Below are 12,977 nucleotides of genomic sequence, written 5' to 3'. Positions count from 1 at the left end.
ATCATTTGGAGGAAGTACACTTATTTAATTTGGATCATGAGCTTATAATCAGGAGGAGTATAAAGTTAAACTAGCTTCAGGCAAGACTTTCAGAGGAGTGGTTTCATCCTATAGAATGGTCCCATTTAAGAACAGGATTGAGAGTTGAAAAGAGAAGTACAGAAAAAGGTGGCTTAATGTTGTGTGAAACATGATTGAACCTGAGCTGCTGGGAACTATCATTCTAGGGAAAGCAAAACCGAAACTAAATCAATCAAGAATTAATAAAGCATGAGAAAAGGCCGTTCAAACTGACTCAAGCTTGTCCTATTGGTGTTCTGACTTCCCCAGTCTAATATCCAATCGTGTTTTAAATGTCCCTGACGTCTGCATCTTTATTATTTTTTTTTGGCCGATTACCTCAGATAGTATTCCTTCTGTTACCTGATCTAAATTTAAATCAAAATTGAAATATGATATACGGTCAGAGATATTCTGGAGTTTTCCTCGGTTTATCTTTGTGGGCGGGGGGGGGGGGGGGTGGGGGGGTGGATGAGCGGGGAGGTGCACTTGGGAAGTAGTGGGAAAAAAGCTTTGCAGAACCTTTTCTCAGGAGCTGACCTTTTGGGCTTTTTCATATTCCATTCTTAGAAATGAAGACTAGTAATGTGTAGAATTCATGCCAAACCTTTTAAATTTCCTATCCTTGAATAATATTTCTTATTTTCTAAAGTACCGAGCTGTTTATTTAATCCTCTGTCAACCAGGATCATGGCTAACAAATTTTATTTAGATTTCTTTTCCCGTTGTGTACAGGCCGCCTTTTCTTTGGCCTCATAACTATTCTAATACTCATTTTCCTAATGATGTTAAAAGCCATCCATTCCTTCTCCGCACCTTTGCCTACCCTCTCTAGCCTATGTCTGTACTCATCGGCTTGCTTAAAAGGAGACATTGGCTTCATAGACCTGTTGCTGCAATTTTCTGCTCAGCGGAGCTTAATTTATTGGATTGGCATTTAGGCCTTAATGTCATCACTTTAGATCAGTAGAGTGAATAATAGAGTAACTGAAAATAGTTCAGAGTATGATGGATTGAAATTGTGTCACCAGCAACAAAAATACATCTTATAAAAGAAAATCAATCTATTTTGAAGTGTTTCTGAAATGAATTTAATTCAAATTCACTGGGCCATCATATTTATAGGATGCTGAAAGTGAATGCATTGGAATTGAAAGAAACTGGTGTGAAAATGTATCTAAGCAGATTGTTTGCATATTTTATCGATCCATCATCCTCTGAAATATATTTTCTATCACATTGGCTGCTCAACTGATTGATTGAAAATTTCTCCGTCCAAAAGATACCTAGGCTTGGATTCATTGCAAAGAATGTTAGAAAAATATTGCTGATGTATTCAGAATCAGTTAGTTTTAACTTCAAAGGCCCAGGACTGATTTACTTTCAATTCACACAAATGTAAAAATCTGGTTACTTCTCACATTGAAAATTATCTGAGTCTTGGTGTTTCAGAATTCATTTTAAATTGCTCATGAGATTCTGTTTAGAGATGATGGCCTATAAATAATCAGAATAGTTCAACAATGATTATGTATTCCAAGAAGTCTTTCGCACTCAGATAGGAGCTCAATAATTCACTATCATGAGCTGAGATAGTCTCTTTGCCATAATAATATATATGCACATATTGAAATAGATATATACTAAAGCCTTGAAATGATGTGATGCAATATTATTATACAAATATGTTCAGGGGAAATATCTTTGCTCATTTAAAGGGGTATTAAGGCATTAGGAATAAATGGGTTAATATCTCTGTTAAAATAGTGAACAGTGGAATTTCATATAAACCCGTTAAGCATTCGTACCATAGTACTGTACAGGCTGATTTTCCAGGGTTATTGGGGCCAATTTTCCACATTGCAGATGTAGAGGTACGTCCGATTTTTTTTTAGTGGCCTGACTACGCCAAAAAAAGTTGCAAGTTTTGCCGTAATAAATTGTGAATTTGGAGCGGTGCAGATTGTCCTTAAGCTCTTTGGGTGGAGCTTAAGGTCTGCGCCAAAAACTGAGATTACCAGGGTAACGAGAGACACACTGAAGGGCTGAGGCTGCAAAGTGAAACATACACAAGACATAAGCAATTGTAGAGCCCTGGTGCCGCTCCTATCCCGGGCCGAAAGGCCCCCGCCCCCACCGTCGCTCCTATCCCGAATCGAAAGGCCCCCCGCCCCCACCGTCGCTCCTATCCCGAATCGAAAGGCCCCCCGCCCCCACCGTCGCTCCTATCCCGGGTCGAAAGGCCCCCCGCCCCCACCGCCGCTCCTATCCCGGGCCGAAAGGCCCCCCGCCCCCACCGTCACTCCTATCCCGAATCGAAAGGCCCCCCGCCCCCACCGTCACTCCTATCCCGGGCCAAAAGGCCCCCTGCACCCACCGTCACTCCTATCCCGAATCGAAAGGCCCCCTGCACCCACCGTCGCTCCTATCCCGGGTCGAAAGGCCCCCCGCCCCCACCGTCGCTCCTATCCCGGGTCGAAAGGCCCCCCGCCCCCACCGTCGCTCCTATCCCGGGTCGAAAGGCCCCCCGCCCCCACCGTTGCTCCTATCCCGGGTCGAAAGGCCCCCCGCCCCCACCGTTGCTCCTATCCCGGGCCGAAAGACCCCCCGCCCCCACCGTCGCTCCTATCCCGGGTCGAAAGGCCCCCCGCCCCCACCGTTGCTCCTATCCCGGGCCGAAAGGCCCCCCGCCCCCACCGTCGCTCCTGTCCCGGGTTGAAAGGCCCCTTGTGCCGGTGCCGCCCCATTACAGCAAGAATAAACAGACACAACTGCTGTTAGCTGTTTCAACTGAGCTCTATGTTTAATTTAAAGGAACTGCTTTCCATTGTCCTTGACTGTCTCTGGGCAGCTCATTGTATAAATAAAACAGCAGCTTGCACAAGCACCTTTCTGTTTTTGCCCCAATCCTCTTCACATTATCCCGGGACAAAAGGCCCCCTGCTCTCCAGTGCCAGTGCCGCTCCTGTCCCAGGCCGAAAGGCCCCCCACCCCCGGTGCCGCTCCTGTCCCAGGCCGAAAGGCCCCCCACCCCCGGTGCCGCTCCTGTCCCAGGCCGAAAGGCCCCCCACCCCCGGTGCCGCTCCTGTCCCAGGCCGAAAGGCCCCCCCCCACCCCCGGTGCCGCTCCTATCCCAGGCTTCTTTTGAAGCCGAGTGCCGATCTCCTCTGTCCGGCAGAGGGAGTGATCCTGCCGGTCGGTGCTCTGACCCTGTGTGCCTCGAGCCCGGTGAGCAGAGGTTCGGTGGTGGAGGGGGAGCTTCAAGTCACAATTTCCATTTACAACTTGAATAAATTTAGTTTCTCTTTTCCCTCTGCAAAAAGAAACACGTATCCTGCAGTTGTGTATAAAATTAATGTCTTCTTCCCTCCCTCCAAAACCAAGCTCAGCTCTGCTAAAACAATGGCGTCTTCTCTGCGCCAATTTTCTTAAGTTACCGTATGGTTTTTCAGAACGGTGTACTGCGCATTTAAAAAAAAAATCGCAGTTGGCGAAACTCGCTCCAATGGCCAAAATTGGCACAGCTGGCAGGTTCCACCCTCAGTGATGTCAAAAAATCGTGAACTAAAAAAAATCGTCCATAAGTAGTTTACGATGGCGCAGAAACTTTGGCGAAACTTGCAGATTTTAGTTTGCTCCAAAAAAAAACAGTGGACAGCAAAAAAACGGCACAGAATGGTGGTGAAAATTGAGCCCTTTAACCTTGCATTCTTCAAACAGCTGAAAGGCATGTCGGGTAAGTAAAGAGTTCAACAGCATTTGTTAATTTGGACAACTACTTATACTTAAGAGTTTCTCGGCCCTAAAATGCCACTGCTTTGCTGTCAAGGAAAGACTCCTTTATTATTTAGGAGTAGCATTTGTTCACCAACAGTTCATTGCCACTTAATCCAAGTACTTTCCAGCATTTAACAATGTCATACTTCGCCAAGCTTTGAACCATTTTTGAGTGGAGGTGAGGCCATCATATATGACACAAGTACTTAGGCAATAGTTAAGCCCTCCCCCTGCATATAATGTGCAAATAACAAGCATAGTCCTAGTATTAAGACCAGGCTTTACTGTAGTTCTGCACTGGCTGTTTGATATATATTAACAAATGTAAAATAATTCCCTTAATATGCATTTGTTACCATAGCGCTAATCATACATTCAAATTGCTGGGCTCATAAGGGTTTGGAATATGACCGCAGGGCCATCAGCTATCTCATGAGACTATTGTATTTTTCTATTTGTTGACTGACATGTTATTTGTGTTACAGTGTATTAATAAAAATATTTACAATAGTGATAGCATTGTGTCCTTTGGATATCTGGTACTGTCTTTTAGAGGTTAGTACAGGAGCACCCCAGGAATGTGTCAATATTTGGAGGGGATTCCCATATAGAAACGTGTGGCATCTGTAGAAACTATCCTGCAACATAAATGCATGGTTTCCACAGCAAAGTGCCCAGGAGCTATTCTGTTGACGAAGCAGTAAAGGTTCTATTACTGGTACAAATTACCACTGAAACCTAATTTTCAGATAGAAATTGTCATGGTATTTTGCTGAAGTTAATGAATATGTATCATAAATAGGAGTTGTACATAAGAACATAAGAAATAGGAGCAGGAGTAGGCCATTTGGCCCCTCGAGCCTGCTCCGCCATTCAATAAGATCATGGCTGATCTGATCCTGGCCTCAACTCCACTTCCTTCCTCGCTCCCCATAACCCTTGACTCCCTTATCATTCAAAAATCTATCTATCTCCGCCTTAAATATATTCAACAACCCAGCCTCCACAGCTCTCTGGGGCAGAGAAATGAGATGGAAACTCATTATGTCAAAGATTAACGACCCTCTGAGAGAAGAAATTCCTCCTCATTTTTGTCTTAAATGGGCGACCCCTTATTCTGAAACTATGCCCCCTAGTTCTAGTTTCCCTTATGAGGGGAAACATCTACCCTGTCAAGACCCCTCAGAATCTTATATGTTTCAATAAGATCACCTCTCATTCTTCTAAACTCTAATGAGTATAGGCCCAAACTGCTTAACCCTTCTTCATATGACAACCCCTTCATCTCAGGAATCAACCTCGTGAACCTTCTTTGAACTGCCTCCAATGCAAGTATATCCTTCTTCAAATAAGGAGACCAAAACTGTACAGTACTCCAGGTGTGGTCTTACCAACACCCTGTACAGTTGGAGCAGGACTCCATCCCCAATGCAATAACGGCCAACATTCCATTTGCCTTCCTGATTACTTGCTGTACCTGCATGCTAACATTTTGTGTTTCATGTTCAAGAACCCCCAGATCCCTCTGTACTGCAGCATTTTGTAATCTCTCCCTATTTAAATAATAATTTGCTTTTTTATTTTTCCTACCGAAGTGGATAACTTCAGAGTTTCCCACATTATACGTCATCTGCCAATTTTTTGCCCACTCACTGAGCCTTTCTCTATCCCTTTGTAGATTATTTGCGTCCTCCTCACAACTTGCTTTCCCATCTATCTTTGTATCATCAGCAAATTTGGCTACTTTACACTCGGTTCCTTCATCCAAGTCATTAATATAAATTGTAAATAGTTGAGGCCCCAGCACTGATCCCTGTGGCACCCCACTAGTTGCAGTTTGCCAACCTGAGAATGAACCATTTATCCGTTTTCTGTTAGTTAGCTAATTCTCTATCCACACTAATATATTACCCCCAGCCCCGTGAGCTCTTAGCTTGTGCAGTAACCTTTTATGTGGCACCTTATCGAATGCCTTCTGGAAATCCAAATACACGATATCTACTGGTTCCCCTTTATCCACCCTACTCATTGCATCCTCAAAGAACTCCAGCAAATTTGTCAAACATGATTTCCCTTTCATAAAACCATGCTGACTCTGCTTGACTGCATTATGATTTTTTAAATGTCCTGCTACTACTTCCTGATGATTCTGGTTAGCACAGATTAATGGCTTGCCAGGTAAATGCACTATTTGAATCAAATGCATTACCTGGCTAGCAAGGCCCCAGGTGTGAGCCCTAGTCTGTGCTCATGTTAGCTGATCTCAGCTGGGGCACCAGTGGGGACTTTACAATTGGCTTTGGAGCTTTGGGCTACACAGGATTACATAGGATATATGGCACAGAAACAGGCCATTCGGCCCAACCAGTCCATATGGCGTTTATGCTCCAATCGAGCCTCCTCCTGTTTTTCCTCATCTAAATCTATCAGCATAACCCTTCATTCCCTTCTCCCTCCTATGCATGTTTAGCCTCCCCTTAAATGCATCCATACTATTCGCTTCCACCACTCCCTGTGGTAGCGAGTTCCACATTCTCACCACTCTTTTCATTTCCTACATTACAACAGTGACTACATTTGAAAAGTACTTCATTGGCTGTAAGGCGCTTTGAGACATCTGGTGGTCGTGAAAGGTGCTATATAAATCCTTTTCTAAAAAAGTTTCTTCTGAATTCCTATTGGATTTCTTGGTGACTGTCTTATATTGATAGCCTCTAGTTATGCTCTACCCCACAAGTCGAAACATTCTCCCTGTATCCATTCTATCAAAACCTTCGTAATTTTAAAGACCTCTATTAGGTCACCCCTCAGCCTTTTTTTCAAGTGAATAGAGTCCCAGCCTGTTCATCCTTTCCTGATATGTATATCGTCGCATTTCTGGTATCATCCTTGTAAATCTTCTCTGCACCCTCTCCAGTGCCTCTATATCCTTTTTATAATATGGCGAACAGAACTGGACGCAGTACTCTAATCAAACTGTACACAGTGTAAGTGCGGTCTAACCAAGGTTCGATACAGGTTTTCGCATAACTTCCCTAATTTTCAATGCAATGGGCCCAAGTTTCCACAGGATAAAAAACGGGCGCCCCTCCGAGCTGGGCGCCCGTTTTTCGCGCCTAAAACGGCGCCAGAAAAAAACCGCGCTATTCTCGAGCGCTTTGCAGCTCCTTGTCTGCGTGGCGCCCAGGGGGGCGGAGCCTACACTCGCGCCGATTTTGTAAGTGGGAGGGGGCGGGTACTATTTAAATTAGTTTTTTTCCTGCCGGCAACGCTGCGCGTGCGCGTTGGAGCGTTCGCGCATGCTCAGTGTGAAAAAAAACATTGGCACTCGGCCATTTTTGTAGTTCTTTGTAGCTGTTTAATTTTTGAACATTGTTTAATAAAATCACATTGCCATCAGCACATCAGCACTGAGGCTACCCTTCTCACTGTCTCCTTCCCCTCCCTCCCCTCCGTGGCAACAAACGGCTGTCTCCTTCCCCTCCCTCCCCTCCACAACAACAACCCGCTGTCTCCTTCCCCTCCCTCCCCTCCGCAGCAACAAACCGCTGTCTCCTTCCCCTCCCTCCCCTCCACAACAACAAACCGCTTTCTCCTCCCCCCCCCCCCGCTCAGCGGCACGAACAGCTTTCTCTCTCCCCCCCCCCTCCCGCTCAGCGGCAACGAACGGCTGCAGAATTCTCCCTGGCTGAAGCACTTTCACACAGGTAGGAAGATGGTTTATTTAATCTTTTCTTTGCTTATAAATGTTTATTCAGGTTGGATTTATTTGTATAATATTTGTAGAAGTATAAATAAGGATTTATTGTAGAATTTAATGAGTTCCCTTCCCCTCCCCCTCCCCCCCCCCACCTCGTTCTGGACGCCTAATTTGTAACCTGCGCCTGATTTTTTAATGTGTAGAACAGGTTTTTTGAGTTCTACAAAAATCTTCACTTGCTCCATTCTACTTTAGTTTGGAGTACGTTTTCACTGTGGAAACTTTCAAATCAGGCGTCAGTGGCCGGACAGGCCCCCTTTTGAAGAAAAAATTCTGTTCCAAAGTAGAACTGTTCTACCTGACTAGAACTGCAGAAAAAAAATATGGAGAATTGCGATTTCTAAGATAGTCCGTTCTCCACCAGTTGCTCCTAAAAATCAGGCGCAAATCATGTGGAAACTTGGGCCCTATATCTCTAGAAATAAACCCTAGTGCTTGGTTTGCTTTTTTTATGACCTTGCTAACCTGCGTCATAACTTTTACTGATTTGTGTATTTGTACTCTGAGATCCCTTTGTTCTTCTACCCCACCCAAACTCACACCCTCCAAGTAATAAGTGACCTCCCTATTCTTCCTATCAAAATGTAATACCTCACATTTATCTGTGTTGAACTTAATTTGCCAATTATATGCCCATTCTGCAAGTTTATTAATGTCCCCCTGTAATTTGTTACAGTCCTCCTCAGTATAGACAATTCCCCCTCCCCTTATTTGGTGTCATCCAAAAATTTAGAAATTATGTTTTTGATTCCGAAGTCTAAATTGTTAATGTAAATTGTGATCAGCTGTGGTCCCAGCACTGAACCTTGTGGAACACCACTCCCCAACTTCTGCCACTGTGAATAGCTACCCTTTACGCCTCCTCTCTGCTTTCTGTCTTGAAGCCAGCTCGCAATCCAATCTGCTACTTGTCCCTTGACCCCACATTCTCTGACCTTGTTCTTCAGTCTATTATGGGATACCTTATTGAAGGCCTTTTGAAAATCTAGATAAATTACATCTACTGCATTACCATTGTCTACTCTCTCTGTTACCTCTTCAAAAAATTCAATGAGATTGATCAAGCAAGATTTTCCTTTTTGAATTCATGCTGACTATTCATTATTACATTTTGGTTTCTAGATGTTCTTCTATTTTCTCCTTTAGTAAGGATTCCATTATTTTTCCTACCACTGATGTTAAGCTGACTGGTCTATAATTCCCTGGACATGTTCTATCCCCCTTCTTAAATATAGGTATTACGTTAGCTATCCGCCAGTCCTCTGCCACTATACCTTTTACTAATGAATTATTTAATATGCACAGTAATGCCTCTGCTATCTCTTCCCTAGATTCTTTTAAAATGAATGGATGCATTCCATCCGGACCAGTTTGATTGGTTTATTTAACATATCCCTTTTTTTATTTTAAATGCACTTATCTCAGTACTATTCTCATCACCCAATGTCATGTCCATCTGTTCTATCTCCCTGGAAAATATTGAAGCAAAATAATGATTTAATATTTCTGCCATCTCTCTATCGTTACCTGCAGTATTATCCCGTCTATCCCTTAATGGCCTTATTCCCATCCCAACCGTCCTTTTTTATTGATGTACCTGTAAAATATTTTACTATTTTGTTTTCTATTCCTTGATAATTTAAGTTCATAGTTCCTCTTTGCCTTCCTAATAGTTTTTTTGATTTCTCTCCTAATCTTTTCATATTCTCCCTTATCATGCACTCCTGTGCTGTCTATGTACTTAATGTATGGCTCTTTCCTCACCTTCAATTGTTCCCTTATGATTTTATTCATCCATGGAGTCTCATTAGTGTTTAGTTTGATCATACCTTTTAGTGGAATATATTTTTCCTGCACTCTGTTGAAGACTGTTTTAATTGTTTCCCATTGCTGTTCTACATCGTGGTTTGCCAATATTGTTGACCATTTTATTCTATTCTCAGCTGCTCAAAAGCAGCTTTTATCAAATCCATTAACAAGGTTTTCATCATACTTATGTCCTTCTCAATTATCATCTTAAAGTGTATTATATTATGGTCACCATTGCCTAGATGTTCCCCTACTTTTACTTCTCTTTTCTGCTTTGGTTCATTCCCCATTACTAGATCCAATAGCGAATCCTCCCTTGTTGGGTTTTTTTCATATTGGGTTATCCCCTTTACCTACCTCTTCTGTCCAATTAATATCAGGGTAGTTGAAATCCCCATAATTATTATTTTATGTTTTTTTACTTATTTCCCTAATTTGTCTGCATATCTCTTCTTCCACCGCCCTTCCACTATTAGGTGGTCTGTAGACAGCGCTTGTTAGTGTGATTGATCCTTTATTATCTTTTATCTCTATCCATATGGATTCTATTTTTGTGTTGCTGATAGCTACGTCACTTTTCTACTGCCATTATGTTATTCCTAATAAGTACAGCTACTCCACCTCCCCTTCCCCCGCCCCCCTCTATCTTTTCTAAATATGTTATATTCTGCAATATTTAATTCTTAGGGAGGAGTATGTTGCTGATTGCAATTCAGTGACTCTGGTTGGAAAGTTTTTGTATGGCTGTTGGGTGAAAACAGGATCAGTCTTGGCTGCGATGTGATGCACCATCCTATGTAAATAGCCTATGGACACTTTGGGGCCGAAATTCACCGCCCCCAAAGGGACGGTTACCACAGGGTTTGGGCGGCCGATCGGAAAAATCGACCATCCGCCGCGGTCGGATGATTTCCTCTCTCTGAGCCATATTCAGTTTGGGGGGGATTTGAGCGATGCTCACTTCCACCGGAAATGGCGCGGTGAAGCCGCTGTAAAACTAACTTTCCAGCGGTGAGCTCTGCAGCGTGTGGGCTGCTGAAAAGCGTCAAGGATAGCGATTTGCAGCTGCGAAAAGTTAAGACTTTTCCTGGCAGTGCCCCCGCGAGGTATTCGATGCGGTGCTCGAACATGACACCGCTGGAGTGTTGCCGCGATCGGGGCCCTTTGGTAGTAAAATAATTTTATTAGTTTTGGTGTTTTTATTTCAGATTCCAGCATCCACTGTATTTATCTTTTCATACAGTTTTATTAATTATTAGTGTTTTTATGTCAGATTACATCATCCACTGTATTTATCTTTTTATATAATTTTCTTAATTATTAATGTTTTGTCAGATTACATCATCCACTGTATTTATCTTTTCATATAGTTTTATTAATTATTAGTGTTTTTATTTAAGATTACAGCATCCGCTGTATTTATCTTTTCATGCAGTTTTATTAATTGTTTTGGCTCCATTCAACCTGCTGAGTGCTGCTCAGAGGTTTGCACATATTTTTGTACAACTTTCAGGTCTGACTCTAGTGGAGGCCTATGGGCTGCAGAGACATGCTTGGCAGGGTTCACCCTGAGGGTGGGAGGAGTGTTGGGAGGGTGACACCTTGTACACCTGCTCAGAAGTAAGGTGGAACGCAGGAGAAGGTGTCGCTGCTAGCACCGTGCAGAGTGGCAGCAGGCAAGGCAGGCAGCAGCCATGATTTGTTCATTTTGCGCCAGACCAGTGTGCCCGCTGTCTTGACCGAATCAGGAATGCGGTTGGCTGCTTGGGGACAAGTGATATCCCCTGTCCACTTGGCTGCTCACTCCAGTGCGGAGCCCCAGGACAGCGCCAGAGCACACATACAATGACGCTCATTGTGCCACCAGGTGCATCATCGAGCAGTATATAGGCATCCTTAAGCAGAGGTTTTTGTGCCTGGACCGTTCTGGTGGCACCTTGCAGTACTCTCCTCAACAGTCTCCATCATCGTCGTGTGCTGCACAACCTGGCCATCATGAAGGGACAGCCGCTGGAGGTCGAGCCAGCAGTACCACCTGAGGAGGAGGAGGAGGATCCCCGTCATACCAGATCGAGGAGGTGTCGACCCATCGCCACCCTGGAAGGCCAGCACGCTCCTGGAAGGGTGCGTCCTCACAAAAATGGTGGTGTCTGATACCTCCCCTGCAATCTCTCTCCATGCATAATGTACTGGCAGTCTGCCAGGTCTCCCCACATCAGGAAACCGTATTATTCTTCTTCTGTCCACCACACCGCCCATCAGTGTCTCGAGCTCCATATCAATGAGCCTGTTGGCTCTCCTTACATCTCTTATACCAGCCATCCTTCCAGACTCCTTCGCCCCCTAAGGCCTTGTTGCAAACCCTGCCTTTTTCAGCTGGTTCGTTAGAAACCCTTACCTACATGCTGAATTTCTCAGTGGTGATAACGTTCAAATTAAGACAGCTGCTGAAAAATCCACTTTGGAAGGGTTCATTAGCATTGTAACGCATTTGTTCACTTTTGTAGCTGAATATGACGTGGCCCAGCCATGAAAACTTTTTGGCGCTAATGGCCACAAAAAGGTGGGGGGAAGCACCAGCTTTCCAGTGGTACTGAATTTTGGGCCTGTACAGTCTAGACTTGTATATGAAGAGTGGCCAATTGTGCAAGGTGCTGGAGATTGGCAGTGCCCATGAAGCTTTAAGACAAGTTTAGACCTTTAGCAAAGGAACGAGAGAAAAATGAAAAAAAAAATGTGGATGTATTTTCTTATAAAACAGACATTTAAATATAATAAGGTTAAAAATATGTCTTCAGGCCTTTTAGACAGAGTTTTGTGTTTTTTTCAATCACACCCAGTTTTTACGATTTAATTTTGTAATATTATTGCTGTAAAACTCTTTGATATAGTGTCAGTACATGAACAATATAGCTGCCCTGATAAGTACAAACTCAATTTACTATATGTCTTTTCTGTATAATATTGTTTTATTGGGACTCTGAAGTTTGATGAGAGAACGAGTAGGTAAACATTGCATACAGTTCTGGTTGCCAAGAAACAAAAGAGGGGGGTGGGATAGAGAAGAGGCACAAGGCTTGTCCCCAGTGTTAGAAGTCTGATTTATGAGGAAAGACTCGAGAAACCTGGGTTTTTCAGCCTGGAACGGAGGTGACTGAGAGGTGATCTTACAAAGGTATACAACATTGTTAAAGGTATAGAAAAGATTAATCCAGAATATTAACTTAAGGAGTACAGGTTCAAATTGGAGAATAATACCTTTAGGAAAGATATCAGTAAGTTCTTCTTCAAAGTTCAATGTGTGGAACAAACTTCCAGATCAAGTAGTGGAGGCAAAAATCCTGGAATCAAAGAGACAATTGGATGCTACAATGGGGTATAATTTACCCTAGTATGGCCGTCATCTTTGATCTCTCAAGTTCAAGGGGCAAAGATTTGAGTGTTCTGGTACAGAAGTCATCAGCAAATCTGTCTGGACCACATCAGGCACCATCAGCCTTATTGTCTTCTGCCAAAACTGTGCACTACTCCAGGATCATCCTGGAAAACAAAGATAACCCCCAACTTCTTT

The 12,977-nt window shown here is 43.5% G+C and overlaps 1 protein-coding gene across 3 annotated transcripts in view; it reads left to right on the top strand.

The window, feature by feature from the left end:
• itpr3 (inositol 1,4,5-trisphosphate receptor, type 3) overlaps positions 1-12,977 on the top strand; it is a 341,844-nt gene that overhangs the window by 18,574 nt on the left and 310,293 nt on the right. The window lies entirely within an intron of this gene.

Source organism: Pristiophorus japonicus, chromosome 17 (genome assembly GCF_044704955.1).
Source record: "Pristiophorus japonicus isolate sPriJap1 chromosome 17, sPriJap1.hap1, whole genome shotgun sequence".
Lineage (NCBI taxonomy): Eukaryota > Metazoa > Chordata > Chondrichthyes > Pristiophoridae > Pristiophorus > Pristiophorus japonicus.
Note: the sequence above shows the minus strand (reverse complement) of the source record. Positions and strands in the feature narration are given on the sequence as shown.